This window comes from Excalfactoria chinensis, chromosome 2 (assembly GCF_039878825.1).
Source record: "Excalfactoria chinensis isolate bCotChi1 chromosome 2, bCotChi1.hap2, whole genome shotgun sequence".
Classification (NCBI taxonomy): domain Eukaryota; kingdom Metazoa; phylum Chordata; class Aves; order Galliformes; family Phasianidae; genus Excalfactoria; species Excalfactoria chinensis.
The window spans coordinates 92,506,292-92,527,634 of NC_092826.1; the positions used below are offsets into that span (position 1 = coordinate 92,506,292).

Genomic DNA, 21,343 nt, shown 5'->3' on the forward strand with positions numbered 1-21,343 from the left:
AAGATCTTATATTTCCTGATATAACTGCTGGCATGTCCCACACTGCCAAGATGAAACCAAGCATCTGATAACTTGGTCAAGATACTTGACATTTCCATGCATGAAGAAAGCTCTGTGATCTCTTTAACGACAAGGAGGCATGTCTTAAAGATTTATATCTCCCAAGTGCATATCCCTACCACAACAGCATCATAGGGAGAATGAGCAGGGCAGTACTTACATTGGCCAGCTCACTGGTGATGAACTATTTCTATTATGATTTGTCCTTGATCTGTTGAATCTGAAGTCAATTAGCATAACCTTTCAAACCTCGAATGAGAACTGTTCATCTACCACAAGGACAAGTAATGCTTTGTAAAGTAATTTTAAAACTTAAGGGAAAAAAATAGCTTTAAATCAATCCAAGTCAGCCTCTCTGCTTTTTGTTTGTTTGGTTGGTTGGTTGTTGTTTTTTTGTTTTGTTAATTTCATCCAACTACACCTTCCCTACAGACACTGCTTCTTTCCTGGTGTCCCTCCCCCCACTGTCAATCCCTGTGTAGCCTTGGGTCATTTCTCTACTCATCTCTGAAAAACACATGGCTTCAGCTACTCTACATCTTCCCATCAGAACGCTCTAGGCAGCACTAATATCCACCTTTATCATGGCCATCTCTGAAGCTCTTTCTTGGACTCACTCTTGTATTCAATATGCTTCTTTGCACCACAGAACACAAAACTGGACAAAGCACTGCATGACCTTCCTAAAGCAGTCAGGACAGTGCTGACCTTTGCAAGAAGAGGACAATATGGACTGAAGTTCAGCTTGTTTAGAACCTTCCACAAGCTCCTTTCTGGTGTTCCAGCCAGGAACTGGTGCACAGGGTCATTCCATCCAAGGCACAGCTCTCTACACTTGCCTTTGCTGATATTCATAAAGTTCCTGTGCCATTTCTTCAGCATGGCCAGATTCCTCTAACAAGCAGCTCTTCTTACTGGTATACTGATCAGTCCCCAGAGTTTGATTTTACTCATAGAATGGCTGAAACTGCACTCAATCCCATCATCCAGGTGATTAGTAATGATATTAAACAGTATCAGACATGATATCAAACATTGAGGGATGTCACTAATTGACTGTGCAAATTTGAATTGCTTGAACTTAATGTCACAGATCACAAATTTTGAGCCAGTTTTCCACACACCATACAGCTTACATACTCAGTCCACACCTCACCAATTTGATCATAAGAACACCACAGAAGATCACACCAAAGGCTTTGCTAGAGTCAAACTTAAAACTATTCACCATTTTCTTCTTGTCAACAGCACCAGTCATAGAAGGTGACTGGATTGGCCAGGCACTGTTTGTGCAATAGTGACTGTTCACAAACATCTTCTTGTACCTTACATGCTTGCATGTCTTCCAGGAGGATTTGCTGCATTGCCTTCCCAGAGACCAGGATGAGGGTGACCGGTCTGCAGTTCCCGTGATACTCTTTCCTACCCTGAAGACAAGTGAAATGCTTGCCTTTTTGCCTTTCAGTAACATCAGATGTTCAAAGAGCAAAATTGCTACATCACTGTCCATCTCTGCTGTGGGTAATGATGTATTACCACAGACTGTTGGTCTGTTCTGAAACCTGGAAGGTCTGAGAACAGACTGGGCAAAGCCAATGCATAAAAGGCACTAAACACTGAATTTTCCCTTGCCTCCAGCCCAATGGAAGAGCAAACCCACGTTTGGTCTTGTTGCCACAGAAGCCCTTCCTGTTGCTAGCTTAAGCTCCAGTTGAGCTTTAATTTCCCAGCTTCATTCCTGTAATTCGCTGTGTCTCTCCTTGGCAGTCCTGCCTGATGTCTGCTTCCATGTATTTTCTTTGTGTACTTGAGGTCAGTCAGATGGTTCCTGCTGATCCACACAAGCTGAATCATGAGAACAGCTTTCCCATATTGTGAGAACAGCCTCTTACCATAGCTTGAATGGATACAAACTGAAGGATGAGATGCCTGCATTTAATAAGTTCAAGAATAGAATGCAGAGTCTGTGGAAACTCACTGCCAAACAATGATAAGGAAGAATAGATGCCCTGTTGTTGAAGATAGGACAGTGAAACAGATGACTCAGATTAACACAACACCAGTATGAGCTGGTTTGGGCTACCTCCCCTTAAAAGGTTGGAAAGTCACTGTGAAGAAAATTACTAGCTTTCATCTAATGACTACCAGAGACCCCCACAACATTTTTAGGACACATGCTCAAGAGGATAGGACAATACATTAATGATTAATTGGAATTCCAGCCCATTTTCTTTGAATATAATGAAAATGTGTCCATTATGTCTTTAAATATGAACCCTTTGCTTTTATTGGTGTGCAAGTTAGGAGATATCCCCCTTGCACCTGATGCCATAATAAACATACCTGCTTTATAATCTTATGTGTGTTAGAGAGTGCGATTTCACATGTCACAGTATGCTATCACACGCGGCTTTGCTTGCAGGACACCAGACACCAACAGTTTCCAAGCTGGTTCAGCCCAGTTCTGTGACTAGTGGGGCAGAAGGACTTTTGCAAAATCCATGCCTCCAGGAAAGGGAAACAGGGAACCCCAAAATAATTAAAAACAGCAGCAACTATCTGAGGAGAAACAAACTAACTTACTAAATATGGTATCAGAATGCAAGATAACACACTATAATACAATATAATTAGAATTGAAGCTAATAAATATAATGAGAGAGTATCTGAAAGCTGTAGGCCTTACAGTAATACTGAAGTGATGTGCACAGTCGGGATGGGCAGCAGTCAGGAGAGGCAAAGGAGAAGAGTGATGAAGAGAAGAGACTGATCAGGTGACCTTGCCAGGAGTTATATCTCCTCTCTGACAGCAAAGCCCACTGGGGAATGTAGTTCTTCTTCTCTTCCGGACAGATACCCAGAACTGGAGCATTAACACTTTAGCTCCCAGCACACTACACGATGTTATGATGTGGAATACCAGTAACCTGAAATGACAGCAGAGTACTAGTGCTCTCTTGCCCTTCAAGGCAGCCTCCCATGAGATCTTGCCAAGCAGATACATAAAAAAAATCCCAAAACCACTCTTCTAGTGTCTATGATTGTCATTCTTGAAATTCTGATTCATAAGGAACTCCAGTATAGACCAGGACCAAGTCAGTGGAGGCTTAGAAGTGGTTCTGCTGGAGAACAGTAAATCAAGGCCTTATTTTAAGTTCAGACATTTTCAAAATTATGGGACTTTTAAGCTGTTATGGTTTGCCTACTACCTGAGTCATACTAAATGTTTCATGGCAGACAAATTCCCCTGAACTCCTACAGCCAACGTTTCCAAGAACTGCTGTATTTGTTGGTGAGATGTTAACATCAGTTTCATCTAAGTAAAGAAGATGAGTGAGCTGCCTTCTTTCCACTGCTGTGAATAAATGTTTCACCAAACATCAGTGCTTTTGCATCTCCTTTGATGAGCTCTCTCGCTTTCATCCAAAGAACATCTTCTGGCCTCCCAAAAAGTCAAATTTAAGAGAGACAAGATGATTTCAACCAAAGAGCAAAAGCTGTTACTATGCAACCTGTTGCCACAGCAACAAGCTGAGAGGCACATGTAGCAGGCTCCCAAGATTTTCCAGGTTAACACAGTATTCACACAGAAAGAGACAGCTACTACATGCATACTGCAGAGTTTTGCTTATGTGCATAGCCAAGAGAAAAATCACGGTGTCTGCATCGCTGCTGCTGTTTTTTATTACCTTCATTTTGCTCACACGATGTATCTGGAAACTGCTTAGCAAGAAAGGTAAATTGGATGTTTTGTTTTCACCTATTAAAGCAGAATAAGGAATATTCACCTAAGAGTCCAGATGAATATATGAAAATTTACTCATTATTTCAAACCTTTACGCTAGGATAACAACCACAGTTAAACTTCAACTACAAAGCTGATGAAAGAGGAAGCCCAAACCATAAACTGCTGTGCCTGCCTGTCACAGAGTCCATGACAAGGGGCAAAAAGCCCAGGAAAAAAACAACAACAAAGGAGAGAGAGGAAAACTACCCTCCCTCTTTTCTTTCAGCTTAGCCCCGAGGTAGGCCATGTGCTCCGCTCCAGGAGAGGGGGATGCGTAGAAAGATAGCAGATGGGTCTAACAAAAAACAAAACACAACGGCAACAATCTGAGGAGGAACAGTAATTTACTGTATCTAACAAAATCAAAATGAGAGAGACAAAAGTATCCCAAAGTACGAGATAGCAGATGAAGTAGTCTTACTCTAGTAGGCTGCAGGAGAAGCACGTGCTTTTCTCCATGGCAAGCTGAGACTGAGTGCGCGGCAGACATCCGCCAGCAGCTCCAACTTTCTTCCTCTGCCCGCCAGGTCCTCCGGAAATGCTGCCCTTCCCCTCCCATCTGAAGACCCAAAATGCCCATGAAGGGCAGTAAAAAGTACCAAAACATGAACTCTAACTCCCACTGGTTTACATGATGCTCTGATGTGAAATACTGGCAACAACAACAAAAAAAAAAAAATAAAAAAAAATCACAAAACCACAACACCGCCTTTCTTCTTAAAACCTGTGATCTCAGTTCAAGTAGCAAAGGTGCATGTCCAAAAGGACTGGTCACAGTGCAAATGCATTCCTCCCTGGTGCAATCACAGCAGGACTTCAGCCTTTACTTCAGCCTCTATATTATTCATACCTATACACTACAGGATGGTAACAGGTACCTTCTCTCATCACATACGAAGCGTTTCAGTAAAGTTTCACACATTCTTCCTGCAGTTTTCAAAGTCTAATTCCCACAAGTACAAATGAATGACTCACATTAGAAATCAAAGTATTTTGCAATCAATTTCACCTGCAGCAGCACTATCACCAATAATACTGATGTGAGAAGCCTCCCTGGAGCAATTCCAATCCAGTCTTTCTACTTGTGCTACTCCAGATGACTGCCACTCTACTGCTACACATACCAAGAGAAGCAGAAACCTTGCATACCACTACTTAATCTGAATATGCTGCCACGAAGGTTAGCAAAACTTTGCATATTTAATAGCAGAACCATCTGATTCCCACAGTTATTGAATGGTAATTGTCAGTTTCTGCAGTGCTCCCTTCTGTATAAGTCATATCCTTGCTTACATTAAATCTCTGTCTCTCCAGAGCTAGTCACAGAATCACAGAATTGTAGGGGTTGGAAGGGACCTCTAGAGATCATCGAGTCCAACCCCCCTGCCAAAGCAGGCTCCCTACACCACCTCACGAGTTGTCACTTACTCCTACCACTTGAAAACACAGAATGCAATCACCAGCAGTAGATAGAGATATTATATGTAATCATACATACAGTGGCCTGGTGATTGTATTCTGCTACTGCTAAGAGAAACAGGGAAAGGAGGAATTCCTATATTCAGATGGCCAGCAAGTGAGGAGACCGGGATGCAGGGGCAGTTACCAGACTGATTGAGCATCCGAGCCCAACTGCTAGAGGGATCCACTAGTAGACCACATCCTGCTCAACCAGAGAAGTAAGCAGGATGAGGCTGCTGAAGTTCATACAAGTGCACTGAGTGCCTGTGATCCACGTGGCCAGCCACATACGCACCCATGTATGGTAAATGTTTGTGCTTTGTGTGAACGTGCTAACTGGTAATACATTTTCATCCATACTACTGGTTGGATCTGAGAGCATGGAGCCTCACCCCTCCCAGACTTTCAGATCCAGCCCAATATATTCCCCTAATATAACCCAGATTGGTTTGAGGATGTTCTCCAGAGTTTGTTTTGCAGCAGACTTGTCGATTAGCCATCACAGATAATATCATCTCTACTATGGTAGTAAAACATAGAGAAGGGGTTGTGGCACCTTTCTCAGCAAAGATTTTTGGAGGAACACCAGACAGCAAGAGTCACTGCAAAAACAACAAGCTGAAACACTGAGGATCCTTCCAGAGCTACATCTCCTATTTCAAACACCCAGAGTCCTGAAAATGCTGTACTTGGAGATGCTGGTTACATCTTACTGCTGGCACTACCACATTTTATTCTCATATTGTCTTACAGCAAGACATATCTGCCTGGATCAGAAAGAGCAGATATTGAACAGTACGGGTTTTTTTGGCATAATTTATAAAGGAAAAGAATAGCACAAATATACATATGAGGAGGGAACTACTTAAACACTTCAGCCTTTGTATATGCCAAAGCATAGCTGCAGCACATGAAGAATATGTACAAATATATTATATATATATGTATATTTATATATATGTACAAATTAGACGTAAACCTGGCATGGATCACTTTTATCAGTCCTAACTAAAGGCAGAACTTGTGGAAAAAAAAAAATAAAAGACAAAACAGAATGGAGATGATGAAAGTAATTGTTTGAACACTAACATGCTAGGGCAGCAGTTTGTGGTTTTGCCCTGCCTTTGCTGGAACTTTGAGATAAACCCCTTCTGCAAGAAAGAAATTATCAAGAAGGCAACGCCCAGCACTCTGTTGCTGTTACTTCTCTTCTAGAACATGAATTGAACAGAAAATGAGAGCCAAAGATAAGTAATCTCAAAAAACAGTCAGGCCTGTTTACCATCCATCCATATGTTTCAGAAGAAAGCAGCAGCATCTAGTAGTTTCAGAACTGCCCTTGAGCTGTTTGTAACAGTCTTACCAATCCTCCCCAAGCATTTCTCCTTTGCTAGTATCCCTTTTTCTGGCTAACATACCTCAGTTCACAACTTCCTGGCAGGTACACAGAGTAGGTGAGTTAAAACTTCAAGGCACCAACTTTCACAGAGGCTTACCATCAGACAACAAGTCTCTCACTCTGACTGGCCCTACTACACCTTGGATTAGCCAGAGCAGTCTTCTCTTCCTGACTTTTAAATGCAAATTGAATGAAACATCTGCATGCTTTTACAGTTACAGGCAGGTTTACTTGTCCAGGCTTTCCAACTAAATTCTATCTTTCCAACTGGCTTCCAAAGCTGAAGTTGCTTGGGGAATCAGGCCTATGAGGAGAGTCTGAGAGAGCTGGGGCTGTTTAGTCTGGGGAAAAGGAAGCTGAAAGGAGACCTTTATTGCTCTCTTCCAGTATCTGAAAGGTGCTTACAGTGAGAGTGGGACAGGTCTCTTCTCACTGATGACAGGATGAGGGGAAATGGCCTCAAGTTGCACCAAGGTAATTTTAGGTTGGACATTAGGAAACACGTCTTTACAGAAGGGGTAGTTAAACACTGGAATAGGTTCCCCAGGGAGGTGGTTGAGTCACCATCCCTGGATGTGTTTAAGAGCCATTTGGATGTGGTGCTCAGAGATATGATTTAGCAGAGGGTTGTTAGAGTTAGGGTAGTATGGTTAGGCTGCGGTTGGACTTGATGATCTTTAAGGTCTTTTCCAACCTGAGTAATTCTATGATTGATATAGTTATATTGAGATCTAGCCCTCCATTCACTGTGTTACAGGTGCCCAACAAACATCTTCACTAAAAAGTGAAAGTTAACAATAAATGGCAGCTTATAAATTATATAATGTCTCCAGCATTAATAACTGAGCAGAGTGGAAAATTTTATTAAAATATACTTGTTGCAACCTAACTCCACCAACTCCAGAGCCCATGGCTGCACTGACTCACATCCTAGAAAGGCTGCACCCCACATCCTGCAACTCCGTACTGGCAGTAAAAACTTTTCATAAAACTGTAAGAGATACTGTAAGAGATACTGTAAGAAGCTGAAGATCTGTTTTTAATACATCACATCTTCCACCCTGTGGGAGACAGAATCAGAAGTGCTGTGAAATGCCTGTGTGAGCATGAGTGACCATCTTGTCCTGTTGCTCTTCACCATCCCTAGTAAGCCTTTGTGGTTCAGATTTGGTCAAAAGAGTCAGAAGAGAAAAAAGCAAAGCAAGTAACATTTTTGAGGCACAGTCCTAGAGACAGACATACAAAGAAATCAAGTCCTCGATCTAGCTTGTTTTGTTTGAAAATTTGCCCTGGGATACTGCATTATTTCAGTGAGGGGGTAGGGGGAATAATGATGATTTCTGGGGCCAGTTTCAATGGTGGTCCATGCCTATTGTACATGCTTTGCAAGAGACAACTGATTTCTATATGTGACAACAGATGGCCAAACTCCTTTTGAATATATCTGCACTGCTAGCACTGAAACTGGCCAGGAAAAAAACAAACTCATCTTTGGGCACCCCCAAGAAAAAGCTAGGGGGAAGAAATGAAGGGATCCAGTTTTGATTTCATAAAATATATACCACTAAAAAACAAACAAACAAAAAAAACAACAACAACAAAAACTCTTATCATGAAATTTCCAGGAAATACTCTGGAGAGAATTAAGAGTCTTCTGAAGCTTTTGGGTGGGTAAATAAACAATCCCACATAAGAGCGATTAGTTAACCAAAAGGCTGTAGTTGATTAGTACATGAGTAAAGAAAAGAGCCACAAACAATCTCAAAAAATATATTTTGAGCTTTAGTGTGCTACAACAGTTTCTGAAAGTGAATCTGTACATGGTTATAGAAGAAGAAAAGAATGTTTTAACAGACTAGTGTCAACTTCTTTAAAGCCCAAATTTAGATGAGGATTCAGAAGAACAAGCTGTAGTATGGAGCTATCAACAATTAACAAATCCTTTTTTTTATCATGGGATCAAACAATGTTATTGCTTCAGTTCAAGTCTTTGACAGATCACAGCCTGCACAGCCTGGAGAGAACAGGCCTGAGTAAATTCTAGTTCAAATAAAGTATATGATGCTATTGAATGATCTCCTTTTCCTCAAAATGCATTCTCCAACCCTTGCCTGCTTAACACCTGTGCAGGCACTAAGTTCATATGCATTCTCTGGTTTCAAGCTGAACCAAAATAAAGCCACCAGAATCTCTTCACAGCAAAGCAGCTGGGGGGCCACAGGAAAGCTCAATTTCCAGGCTGTGTTCTTACTTTCTCCCAGAAGTTCTCCTGGTAACCCAAAGCAAGCAAATCAGATCCTCCTGGTCCTCCCAGTTCCAAAGCAAGGGAAATCTCTACTGCAAAGCATCCTGATGGTAAATGTAAGGCAGTAAGTAGGTATTACTACAACATGTGTTCTTCTTATTTGCTGTGGAAAACCATTACACAGATCTAGAAAAAGTGGGTATAACCACATTTTGCATTCAAATACCTATTTAACACAATACAATAGAAAATATAGCATAAAAATATTTCTTCTTTCTTGCTGTTAAATTCAATTGAAGTCCTAGCCCTACAAGTAATTAATTATATGCTTTAATCATGACTAATCAGATTGATAAATGAGAATACTCATAGAATTGCATTAGTAAATAAGAGATTTTGCTACTAACTGTAACATTAGTAGGCACAAGAACAAAGCACATATCCGGCCACAAGTATGTTCTTTTAATATCTTTATGAACTCAACTCAAAAGATGATACCTATCTTCCTGTCACTGCATTCCAGCTCTGCGAAAGGCTGGCCTATTTTGAGAATTGCTCCCACTCACAAATCATCATATCATAGTATCGTGTGAGTTGGAAGGGACCTTAGAGATCATCGAGTCCAACTCCCGGGATTCGAGCCCTCTAGTGTAGAGGGCGGCAGTTATCCACTTGTTCCACAGGGGGGATTCGAACCCGGGCCACCAGTGTTGCAAGCGGCAGTTCTAACACCGTGCGCCACCAGAGGCACAAATAAACAAATTGATAAAAAGACAGACAGATAGATAGAGATAAATAAAATAAAATATAGTGCTCCTGCTAGAAGCTACCTGCAGTCACCATAAAGATACTGCTTGCCGTGACTGATGGAACCTTGTGTCCATCATAAGCATCTCAGCTCATAACACCAGAGGCCTGCCCTGTACTCTCTTCAGAGTAAATGACATACACATTGTCAGAAGCTGCTCATAAAATTGTAGTTGGTCAGACAAATGAAACTCCTACCCTGAAATGACGTTTAAATTCTTGAAAATAAATTGTCATTGATTGAAAGTCTGTTTTATTACTAGATTAAGATAACTTTGAAAGTAGATAATGTTTAGCATAACATTGCAATCTTAAAAATAATTTATACCAGTACCTCTGTCATTTTATCAGTTTAACCCTCTTCAGCAGGGCCTGAAAAATACAATCGAAGCTCTCAGTTCTCATTAAATTTTGGAAAGCTATCGAGGACAGCAACTTCTTCACTGTAGGAGAAAAAAAACAGCTCTTGAATTAAGTAGAATAACCAAGGTTACTCAAATTCCTAATAATTTTACAGCCCAATATTTTCATGCTATTGGCCATCACAGAACTCAAGAACTGCCACTAGCCAGCCATTAACTTCTTTTCACATGAGCACTCAGTCTGCAATTTTATGTCTTTTAGCAGTCAAGAAGTCCTCACATTCTACTGCTCTTAAGAATATCCAAAGAAACTGAAAAAATCCGTACCAGCCACTAGAGGGAGCACTTGGTATGGTACCAATATATATTAAAATAAATAAATAAAGTTAATTAAAAAGTTTCTATATAAAGACTATAGGAACTCTGTAAGGTACTTTTCCAAAGTGCTTCAACTTTCTAGCATATCTTATGTAAAGTTTTAGGAAAGACAATGCTTTGTGTTGAAACTGGACACATTTCAAAAGTGAGTTCTTCATCTCCTCTTCCAACTCATAGGTCTACCCCCTTCAAACCCTGAGATTTCTAAAATGAGAAAGGAAGTTTTATATAACAAGTGAATAACTGAATTACTCAGAAGTTTTAGATTCCCTGTACAGTCAGATAGCTTCAAACATCTCTAGACCCAAACCTTCACATTTGCTAACCCAAAGCTTGAAGCTACTAAAAAAAAAGATAAGGACATACAAAATGGTCCCAACTTATAGCTGTCAGTCTACTCAGATTCACCATCACCAAGAGTCATTGTCTAGTCTCAGAGACCTAAAAACAGCCATCAGCAAAAGAGAAAATTCTGACTCAATCCTCTCCAAGTACTATCAATATTCAAAAAATATGTAGAGAGAAATGAATACATACCGTGACACATCAGGTACCTCCGTTCATTACACAGGAGTATGTATAATGAATATAAAACCCACTAAAACTGATAATCTAACTTGATGATTGTGTCCATGCAGTAACATTTGCTAAAGAAGGATACAGGGTGGATTGTGCCAGTATTCTAGAGGTACTGTAGGTTCAATGTACTCTGTTAAATCCTGCTGGATAGGGATTGTTGAGGCTGCTGGCAGCATCTACAAAACTCATGGCCTTTTCCAAAATCTCGGTACATCTATATATAAAATTGGTGAACTGGCTTAAATAATGCTTTACACTTCCCAGTCTGCCTTCAATGGTGTTCAATGGTGTTAGTGAAGCTAACAGCCTGCTCAGATATTTTAAAAACACAACCTAACCAAAAACAGGCAAAAATGTCTACTAGTGCTTACCAGTAATATATTCTAACCACTGTGGTTCAATAACTGGATAATATCTTGTCAAAGGCAGGACTGGTGCATTTGCCTAGCTTTACAGTAACTTAAGCAAACTCCCACAGAGGTTCAGGTACCAGCGATACTAAAGTCACGATAGGCAGGCAATGTAACTTGTAAGAGAAGCAGAGAAAGAATTCAATCATGGAAGTAAGGGATTTCCAAAATGAATACTTCTAAATGATAAATACAGGTATCTTTCTCTTTCCCAAATTTTACTTAAATATATGCACTTTGTTTTTCTGCAGTACTTTGGTGAAAAGATTTAACATTAGAAAAGAGCTCCATTTTCTCCTACGTGTTGATTTCTGTAACTGCACCATTACTGTAAATGGCCACTAAATTCTGAAAAATAGAAAGCGGCTGTACTGAACTGTTACCATCCTAAGCTATCAATGGCAGCATAAAAGATATTCTGTAATGTACCAGCAATCCTGTTCATCACATTTTTCTCCCTTACAGCTTTAAAATAATTCAGTCTAAACGCATTCATTTCTCATTATTCTGAGGTTCTGGGTGAACGTGCAAGGTAAATTTCTATTATTTAAGCCACGTGCATTTCAGGCATGATTGTGGCATCTTCATAAAAATGGGTTTCAGACAAATTATTTCATTATTTGATCATTAGAAATGGAAGATATAAGACAACATACCTGAGCATCATAAGCATAATCACTACATGCAGGTATTTTTAAGTTGTCACTGTTTCACACAGTTCTTCAAAAGATACCAGGTCAAATTCACGTAGATAAAGAAAGTAAAGGAGCCTCAGTAGCTACGGATATATAAGCCATAACCGTCTGTAATGACAGTCCTCTGAGTCCACTTAGATCCCCTTGCCTTTAGAGAATGATAACATGACCAGACAACGGCTTGTGAGCCAGATTTACAAGTTGCAAGCAATCTGCATTCAGGCTGGATGTTTTTTCCCCAGAGCTTAATGGTTGCTTCTCCCCTAGGTTATCAGCACCTTCGGTTCTTCCTTAGGAGCTGACAGCTCAGCAACATCCTGCACAGGAGGCATTCACCTCCCATATTTTAAAAACAAGAATATTTTGTTTCTGGTATTATAGGCCATTTTATTGGTCAGGTGATGTGGATAGTAGTAAACTGGACCAACAGTTTCTCTGAAAAGCGTTCTCTCAACCTGAGTACATGAATGGAAGAAAACTGTCATCTGGTATTTAGGAAAAATAAAGTGAGCCTTCAAAATTGAGCCTCCTTTGTGTAGCCAGCAGGGAATAAAGACAATTCTTCATTTCTGCCTCCTTGGCAAGGCAGCATCTTTCCTTCAGAATCACCCGGGTTGGAAGGGACCTCAAGGATCATGTAGTTCCAACCCCCCTGCCTAGCAGGGCCACCAAACATACGCCTTTACTAGATCAGGTTGCCCAGAGCCCCGTCCAACCTGGTCTTGAACACCTCCAAGGACGGGGCATCCACAACCTCCCTGGGCAGCCTGTTCCAGGACCTAATCTTTCCTTGTGGAGTCTAACAGAAAAACCAGGTTCAGAGCAGCCAGAGAAATATGTTCTCATGTTCCCCCTCAGGTGCAAGAAATGTGAAGTTCTCTCCCTGTGACAGTGCCATAACATCCAGCCAATCTTTTTTAAAAGATCAGCTTGGTATTTTTATGGTTCTGCTGTGTTTTGAGTCAATATGGCAAATATGATTAGACCAGGCCAGTTTTCACCAGGCCCTACCCAGGAAGGATTGGGCTGGAAACACAGATTGTCAGAATATTGTTATCTTTAAGGAATAATCAGATACAGACAAATGGCTTGTTTACTTTGGAAAGATTTACTGAACAACCCTCAGTCTTAAGGCCTCTTTTCAAGTTCTGGACATAATAAAAATAGAAAATATATCTTATTTTTGTAAATACTGGACAAGGATAGCTATTCATTCTGTTTCTGGCTAGGACAGGGTTTATTTTCTTCACATTGTTTGCTATGGTGTTATGTTTTGGCTTCAGGAGAAAAACAACATTGATACCACACAACGCAATAGCTGTTGATGAACAGTGCAGTACAGAGTCAAAGACTTCTAAGCTTCTCATACTGTTCTGCCAGTGAGGGAACTGGGGAAGCTCAAGGAGTAGGAAAGGGACAACCAGGTCAGATAATCTAAGCTGATCAACATTCTATACCTTATTGTGTTACATGAAAACTATAGAACTGAGGAGAGTTGGCCAGGGGGCAGACTGCTCAAGGATTGGCTGAGCGTTAGTTGTCAGGTAGCAAGCAACTGCATCATGCATCACATTTTGCAAAATATATCATATGTATATACACACACACGCGCATATACAATAAGAGTAATTATCACAACAGTAATTAACTATTAACAGAGATAAAAGTAATGGACTGTTATTCCTCAATTCTTTTTCTGTCTTTTTACCTATTCTTTCCCCTGTCACACTGGGATGATGAGGTAAGAGAAAGGCTATATGGTGCTGAACTGCTTGACAAGTTAAACCACAAAACCATTCCACTTTACAATGCAAGAAAGTAATATAGACTTCAAAAATCAAAGTTCTGCTCAGCTGCTGTCATTAGAGAATGTTACAAATTCCAGACAAAAAATATGTTTTACAAAGCAAATACTTCTAGTGTCTGATATCAATGAATCTAAGACATCCCATGCCTGTTTCCAGTCCTGTTTCTAAGACACTGCACTCCAGATTACTCAAACAGCAAATGCAAGCACCAGATATTTAGGGGAAAAAACAACAACAACAAAAAAAGCACAACTTGTGTTATATTGTCTTGACTTACATTGGACACCAAGACTGAAAGTAGACAAAGCCCGTAGTTACTCCCAATGACAGCATCATTTCAGTTTACAGCCTAGACACCTAACTGTGCATTGTCACTGGTACAGATTATTATCTTTTTCTGCTAGTTCCTCACAGACTTTTGGCACTATAGAATCCATTGCTTTAGAAGAGAACACAGGTCAAGAGTTAATTTGCCTTCTCCATCCATATCTTATGAATCTGATCTGATGGGGATAAGAATCTCAGTCCTTTACATATCTGTATCTGTCATTAAATCTAAATATAGATAGGGATTTATACAGATAAGTTAATCACACTCTCAACCACACACAGTTCAGCCTGAAAAAAAATTAACTAATTACTCTGAAGATAAGTTTGAACAAGCCTCTGTGGTCTCTAAATTCCACATTAAATGACAGACTAACTCATCTTCTGTTGCTAATCTATGTCAGAGCACACACTTAATAAATTCTAAGTGTGTTCTCCCTAGAAACAGAAAGATTCACAAGGCTTTACAGCTTTTAGCATAAGTAAATCCTTCCATGGTTCTTCAGCTGGAACAACCATGGTCTTGGCTCTTCCCCTCACAAACCATACTACTTTTTTCTTACTTAGGGATTACATGATGATTTAATAATTCTATATTCTCGGGAAGCTTTCATCTGCTCTCACTTACAGAACAAAGGCAGCAGTAAGACAATAAAGATGCTGCCTACACATTTCACTAAGAAGGGAAAGTAATAAACAATGCAACATTACTTGAGCCATGAGAACGGCTTTCTTTATAAGCAAGCATAGAGCAGCCTTTAATTTAGCATTCAGGATAGTTACTATAACATAGCAGGAACATCGGTTGCCCAAGCAAGGTTCTTCTTAAGTAGTTTACAATGCTATACTAACAAGAAAGAGGAGAGGAAAAAAACAACAACAAAAAACACAGGCTTCTTTTATTCTGTTGAACCTCTGTTGTCAAAGTTCATTTCTACTTAACATGGTGAATTTCACTCACTTGGAATAACTGGATTAGCAAATTCATGTCATTATCTTTCCCAGACAGGTGAGTTTTCTGCAATTTTTTTCCAAGTAGAACAGTAAAACTATGTCTGGGTTGCAAACATTAGTGTAAAGAATGCTTGAGTTCAGTTAAATTAAAAAAAAAAAAACACAAAAAAACAAAAAAAAACACAAACACACACACACAAAAGCTGTTTTTGCTTACTTGAGAAGAAAAATGTCAGAAGTATTTTTATATTTATGTTACTACTGAGCTGCCAGGTGTAAGCCCAACATATTTGCCCTACACGAATAAGAACAGCACTCAAGGCTGGCTCCTGAGGAGGCAGACAGCCCTTCGGCAACCTTTGCTCTAACAAGTTACAACAGGGTATGTAAACATTCCACGTTTTCTACCCCAGGATTAACCTGCTAAGCACCTTGTCTGTCTAACAGGTTTTCTTCTGCAAGTCCCATCCACCCCCCTCTCCATGAAGTAAGGATTTTGATGCCTTACTTTATCGCTTATGTTGTCCTTCATTAAGCAAGTTCTCTTGCTACAATAAGCAGTAATGGCAGTTTTCAGAAAGATATATGGTTGCCTGAAAATTGAAAGGTTTTTGCTGGTCCTACATATGTTGACATGGCTACATGTCAAACAAATCAACTTCTTCCCCTGAGGAGTAATTCTCCTATTGCAAACTTTCCTGACAAATATTCAAATCCCTTCTCATGGTTTCTCTATTTCTTCCCAACTCTGGTTTACGCTTATGCCTTCTGCCTGACTACTGCTTACCTGTATAGCAAGAGAAGCGCAGACAAAGCTACAATGGACAACACCACCAATGATGGAAAACATTTATTCCCTAAAGCTTCTTACAAAAAATCTGCACAGAACTGCATGCAGCACAATATCCTTCCTATAAGCCATAGACAACTGAGATGACTTCAGTCTTAACATTACAAAACAAAAACACCAATGTGCATTCAAGTCTCTTACATTACTGAAATTCTGATACCCAAGTGCAAGACAGGAAGTGACCTCAGTTGTAATTCAAACTCTTGTCAGTTCATGTATAGACTCACCTTCACCTGTTTCAACAAGAGTGATTTCTCTTCAGTACATAGAAGAGGCCCTCCTGTTCTATCTTCAGAAACTAACCCTAGAACTTAGTGGATACTGCTATTTTGACCCTTAGTTAAAAGGATACATCTCAAAACTGAATGTGGTGGTATTCTTGTTTACTCTGGAAATGTTTGGTTACCATGATAATTTATGAAGTATTGACAGTTTAAAACAAAACAACAACAAACTACAAAGACTGAGTCTCCTTTTTTAGCTAGACAAAATTTGCGCTGCACTTTCCGCAAGGTAAACACAAACCATACTGAATTGATTGAAACTCCACTTTCTTTCCAGAAACTAGGTTTACATGCTAAAGAAACTGAGATTAGTATTAGAATAAAGGCTTTTGACAATGTTCACATGAATTTACCAGGACAAGCCTGCAATACATTAGCCCTCAAGCGTAAGGGAAGTTCCCTGATCCTACAATAGAAATCATACTAATCACTATTATTTTACCATCAGTCATGGAATGTCTAAGTTCATGCATAACTCTAGTGAACAAGAGTTTGCTAAGTATCTGTTTAGTTAAGCTTTAACTGAAGTCTTCTGGCACCTTGAAGGAAGGTTCATGCTATTAGTTTTCTAGTGGAAACAATGATTTCCTTTGTAGTGAGACAGTGACCTCTCTACATAACTACATACGTTGGTGAAACAAAACTAATGTTTCCTTAGAAAAATATTATTATCTTTTAATCATAAAATTTGTAAAGGATATTTTCTCCTGTGGGAATCAAATGTTGTTTCTGCATTTAGAATAAGATAAGAATATTTTATTTCAAGGTCTCAGTATATAAGTGAAGCAATTTGTAGTTATTAGGTAGAAGTCATAGGTACAAAACTGCAGCTCCTGCCTGTCCAGCTGTCTGAAATAGAACTACTGATTTTTGGTGCTGGACAAATAAGACCTGAGTAATAAAGAATCCAAAGAGGAGAAGTTAAAATAATTAACAATATACCTGTATAAACCAGCAACAATGTATGTTTTAATGTTTTGTTGGACGCATTGCAAAAGTATACAAGTCGTGACATACCTAAGGATGGGCCTGAAGAGATATTGGGAAGGACTGGAATCACCACCACCCCCGCCTCTTTGTTTAACAAAGGCCTCTGGGACAAGAATGGAAGAAGCTCTGAAGGGAATCAACATATCAATACGATAAGAGTACCGAGACATCTTGGAAACAAAAACAGCAGGATGGCGACTGACTGGCACAAGATAGCACGTGAATTAACAAGTGTCAGAATGTAATTAACAAATGCAAACCTCGGGTAAAATTGTAACCTGGAATACCCAACCAAAGGGGAAAGGGGAGGGGAAAACATATGGGAGACAAGGTATAAAAACTGTAACATCGTGTCCGTAGGTGCGCTTCTTCTATCAGGGCGCCCGCCATTGCAATCGCGAATAAAAACTGCTTTTATCAGTGATACCGTCCTGACCAAAAATTATTGAGGATATTTCCAACACTCCCAAGCTGGAAACCTCATCAGTTAGGCTGGTCTCCTTTTACTTAGCAGAATTTTGAACATTTAACTACTGCTTTTCATTTTGTGAAAATTAAACTTCAACTTGGATTTGTATTATTGAAACAGATTTGTCTTTATTTTCCCATTATTCACATAGATGACAGAAAGATGCTCAAGCATTATCTTTTAGATTTTTGGCATGGTGTCAATTTGCACTGCATTAGCCGGAGAACCAACAGCTGAATGACTACCTTCAGCTCAGGAAAATTAATTTGGCAAACCATTTTAAGGAGCTTGATTTCACAGAATATCGGTTTAGTAAACTGCTGCCCTAATTAACACTAGCATGTTTTTTTGAACAACATCCAATAAAGTAGTTCAGAACGATGCCAGGAGAGTTATATAAAGGCTGAGCCTCCCTTTCTATGCATAAACAGAGCCATTATGGTTTTGTTTGTTTGTTTTTAAACAGAGATAAATGATAGCTGTGACTGAAGGATAAATGAAGAGTCAGCTTTACACACGGATTCCATACTGTATCTGAAAAAATAAGAATCACAGCTTACCCACCCAAAGTATTTTGGATATATGACCCCATCACATTCCTTTCAAAAATGTAAATATTATAATCACTACACTAGGTAAACTGAAGTACATCAAGGGTAATGGGCCACTACTTCAGGAGATGTCAAACTCGAGCAGCAGACAGATTTTTACAGGACTTGCAGGAAGCTCAGCACTCCTTTGTGCAAGTTCAGGAAACGATCTGAGAAAAGGTTTTGAATGAACTTTTGCTGGCCACCCACGATGCTAACTGGATACTTTTCTGTCGTTTATGAGATAATTCTCTGATTCGGTGCAGCTCAATCATTTTTCTAAAGGGCTTTTCCATTCTATCTGTTCCCCCCGTCCCCGACCGTGGCCTGTCCCCTCGATATGGTTGGGAGCCCCCAGAGCAGCTAGGAAGCCTACGAAGTGCAGGACTCCCATACTTCTTCCCAGCAGAGGGGGGAAATGATGGTGGCAATAAATTTTCAGAAAGGCAGAATGGGTTCACAAAACAAAAACTGTACTTCCAAACCTTAATTGCTGTTAGCAGATTTTAAATAATAGTCACTAACCTCTTAAATTCACAAAGGAGAAATGTGATCCTGTTTAATTCTCCTCCACTCCCTGCAGCTTCTTCTTACACAACACGCTGCAGATCCAGCATATCAATGCACTGCTCGCCCGGCTGCTATCATCGCAGCAACACCCCCTTGGCCGGGAGTCCAATAAGGACATCCTAGGGGCGGGCTATGGCCAGAAGCAGCTAAAGCCGCAGTAAGGTAGGCACCGGCATTGAAGCTTCGAGCTATCACCTCACCCAGAAAACGCTGAGAAGGGTAGGAAAGGACAAATCCTCCGGGGACCTGGGGGAAGATCCCAATTAAGCCAAAGCAACAGCCGTCCCAGCGAGGCACTACGCAGACCCCAGCGTGCCAAGACTTGTTGAGGCTGGTACCCATTAGCATTTCCATCCACGGGCTTCATGCTGTAGGCTGAGAGTTTCAGCAGTGCCAAGCCTCTCATAAAAAAAGCAATGACGTCTGTCCCTGGCTTTGCCCTAGCAAGCTGCATATGGAAAATAGCTGTTGGGACAGTCCAGGCATTACACAAGCGTTACACTCAGGGCTATTTCCCACCCCCATCTGACAGAGGCTGCTTCCTGGTCCACAAAATGCCAACACTAGCTTCAGCATTAGCTTTTCCTTAGAGAAATGCTCTGCCCAACTCTTTCACCCTCTTTACTAACCTTGCAACTTGGGCTTCTTATCTATATGCAGGAGGACTTGTACTCAGGGCTTGAAAGACAAAAGCCTGAGAAGGTGCAGCTGTTTTCCCAAATGCCAGTAAAGTTCCTTCAGTAAGCAGGATATGAAAGGATGAAAATGTGAATCCCACAGCTCATATTATATCATGCTGATGTGGGGCATTTACAGACCATGTTGGCACCTAAAACTGTCAATTCTGTCAGACTAGAGGTACAAAAATTAAAAAACAAACAAACAACAAAAACACAAAAACTTTTGAATAAATTTGCCTCAGATGTAAAGTAGAAATAACTGGTGAAATCAGTAACAACACACTTTTCCACCTGAGCATGTTCTATTTAACCTGTGTAAGGGAAACTGTTGATCACAGCCTGAACCCCTGATTAACCACCTGAGACATGCAATGAGTCAGCTGCGGAAGCACAGGTGAAGGTAAGCTATCTATTGTGGCTATCTGTTTCCTGCTATATTTGTATTATTCTAATTGTACATTATACTTGTATTATTTCAGCCATACAATACTATACTTGTGTTGTTTCCACCGTACAGCCTGTATCTGGTAAAACTTAGGTCAGGCTGTATTTAAGTAAGAAGTAAGAGTATAATTTGTTTTTTCCTTCTAGGCTTAAAAATTCAGTTATGTATCGCTTAAATTTTTTATGCTAGTATTCTGCAGGATGAGATTGTAATGGTATGTAATGTAACTTTCTTTTGAGATTTTTCTCACTCGTTCCTTCCATGGAACTTCCTCACTAGCAAATAGTCAGGTACCCACTTAACCTCTTTATAGCTACATGTACTTTTCTATATTCATGTGATCTACGTTATCTGAGCCACTCACAGAGTCCTAATACAGACGAAGCCTGCATGATTTAGCATAATGCTAACTGAACATTGAGTTTATACTGACATGATTATGTTGACTGTTTCAAAATTCTTTCTTCTCCCTCTCAGGTGCTTTGTAGCATCACTGTCCAAGGTGGCCATGCTGTTAAAACAAAAAAGAGGAATGTGTGGTTGTATTGGTTATTAATATAGAGATGGTAACAAATGTACAGAAGGTATAAGTAAATAGAAGTAAAGGAAAACTCACCAATGGTGGTGCCTTGGCTGAAGAAGCTGGGGCAGTCCTCACTGGTGAGCGATCTCCAAGAGATACTGCTTCAGTGGGAATCAGCCCTTAAATGAGGTCTCAGAGGGGATGGAGTCGAGCTCCACCCCTCCCGGGAGCACAGCTACATCACTCTCACCTGTGCTCCCGCAGCTGACCCCATACTTGCCTCAGCTGATTAATCAGAGGTTCAGGCTGTGATTACCAATCTCCCATACACTCCACCCCTTCACAGCGTGAACCAATGATTAGGTGAGTTTTCCCTTATCACAGAGACCCAACGCGACGCTGATACAATTTCCCATCGCACCAAACGCTGATGTTAAATGATGATTGGATGGGTATTCACGATCTTCCGTGGGCCAGTGCTTGATAGATGTTACTGGAGACAAGCCATCTCGAGGTGCAGGTCCATTTGCGTTTCATCAGTCCACACAAATTGTTCTCTGATGGTCCTAGAGGCTCAGAATCTTAGGGAGAGTAATACAGATGTTTCAAGGGTACCAGGAGAGGAAGGTCTGCCCTCCAGGGCAAGATACAGGCCGTATTCTTATCTTGG

At 40.3% G+C, this 21,343-nt stretch overlaps 1 protein-coding gene across 3 annotated transcripts in view; it reads right to left on the reverse strand.

Moving 5' to 3' along the window:
* BLVRA (biliverdin reductase A) overlaps nt 1-19,318 on the reverse strand; it is a 33,982-nt gene extending 14,664 nt beyond the window's left edge. The window contains exons 1-4 of one of the 3 annotated variants that reach the window (XM_072329204.1): nt 18,981-19,192; nt 18,384-18,399; nt 17,424-17,522; nt 10,094-10,202 (exon numbers count right to left, since the gene is read on the reverse strand). The gene's annotated coding sequence lies outside the window, so the exon portion shown is untranslated. Of the gene's footprint in view, nt 1-10,093; nt 10,203-17,423; nt 17,523-18,383; nt 18,400-18,980 lie in introns of all 3 variants that reach the window. The other 2 variants (XM_072329203.1, XM_072329202.1) reach the window with 2 other exon arrangements.
* Nucleotides 19,319-21,343: the final 2,025 nt, after the last annotated feature.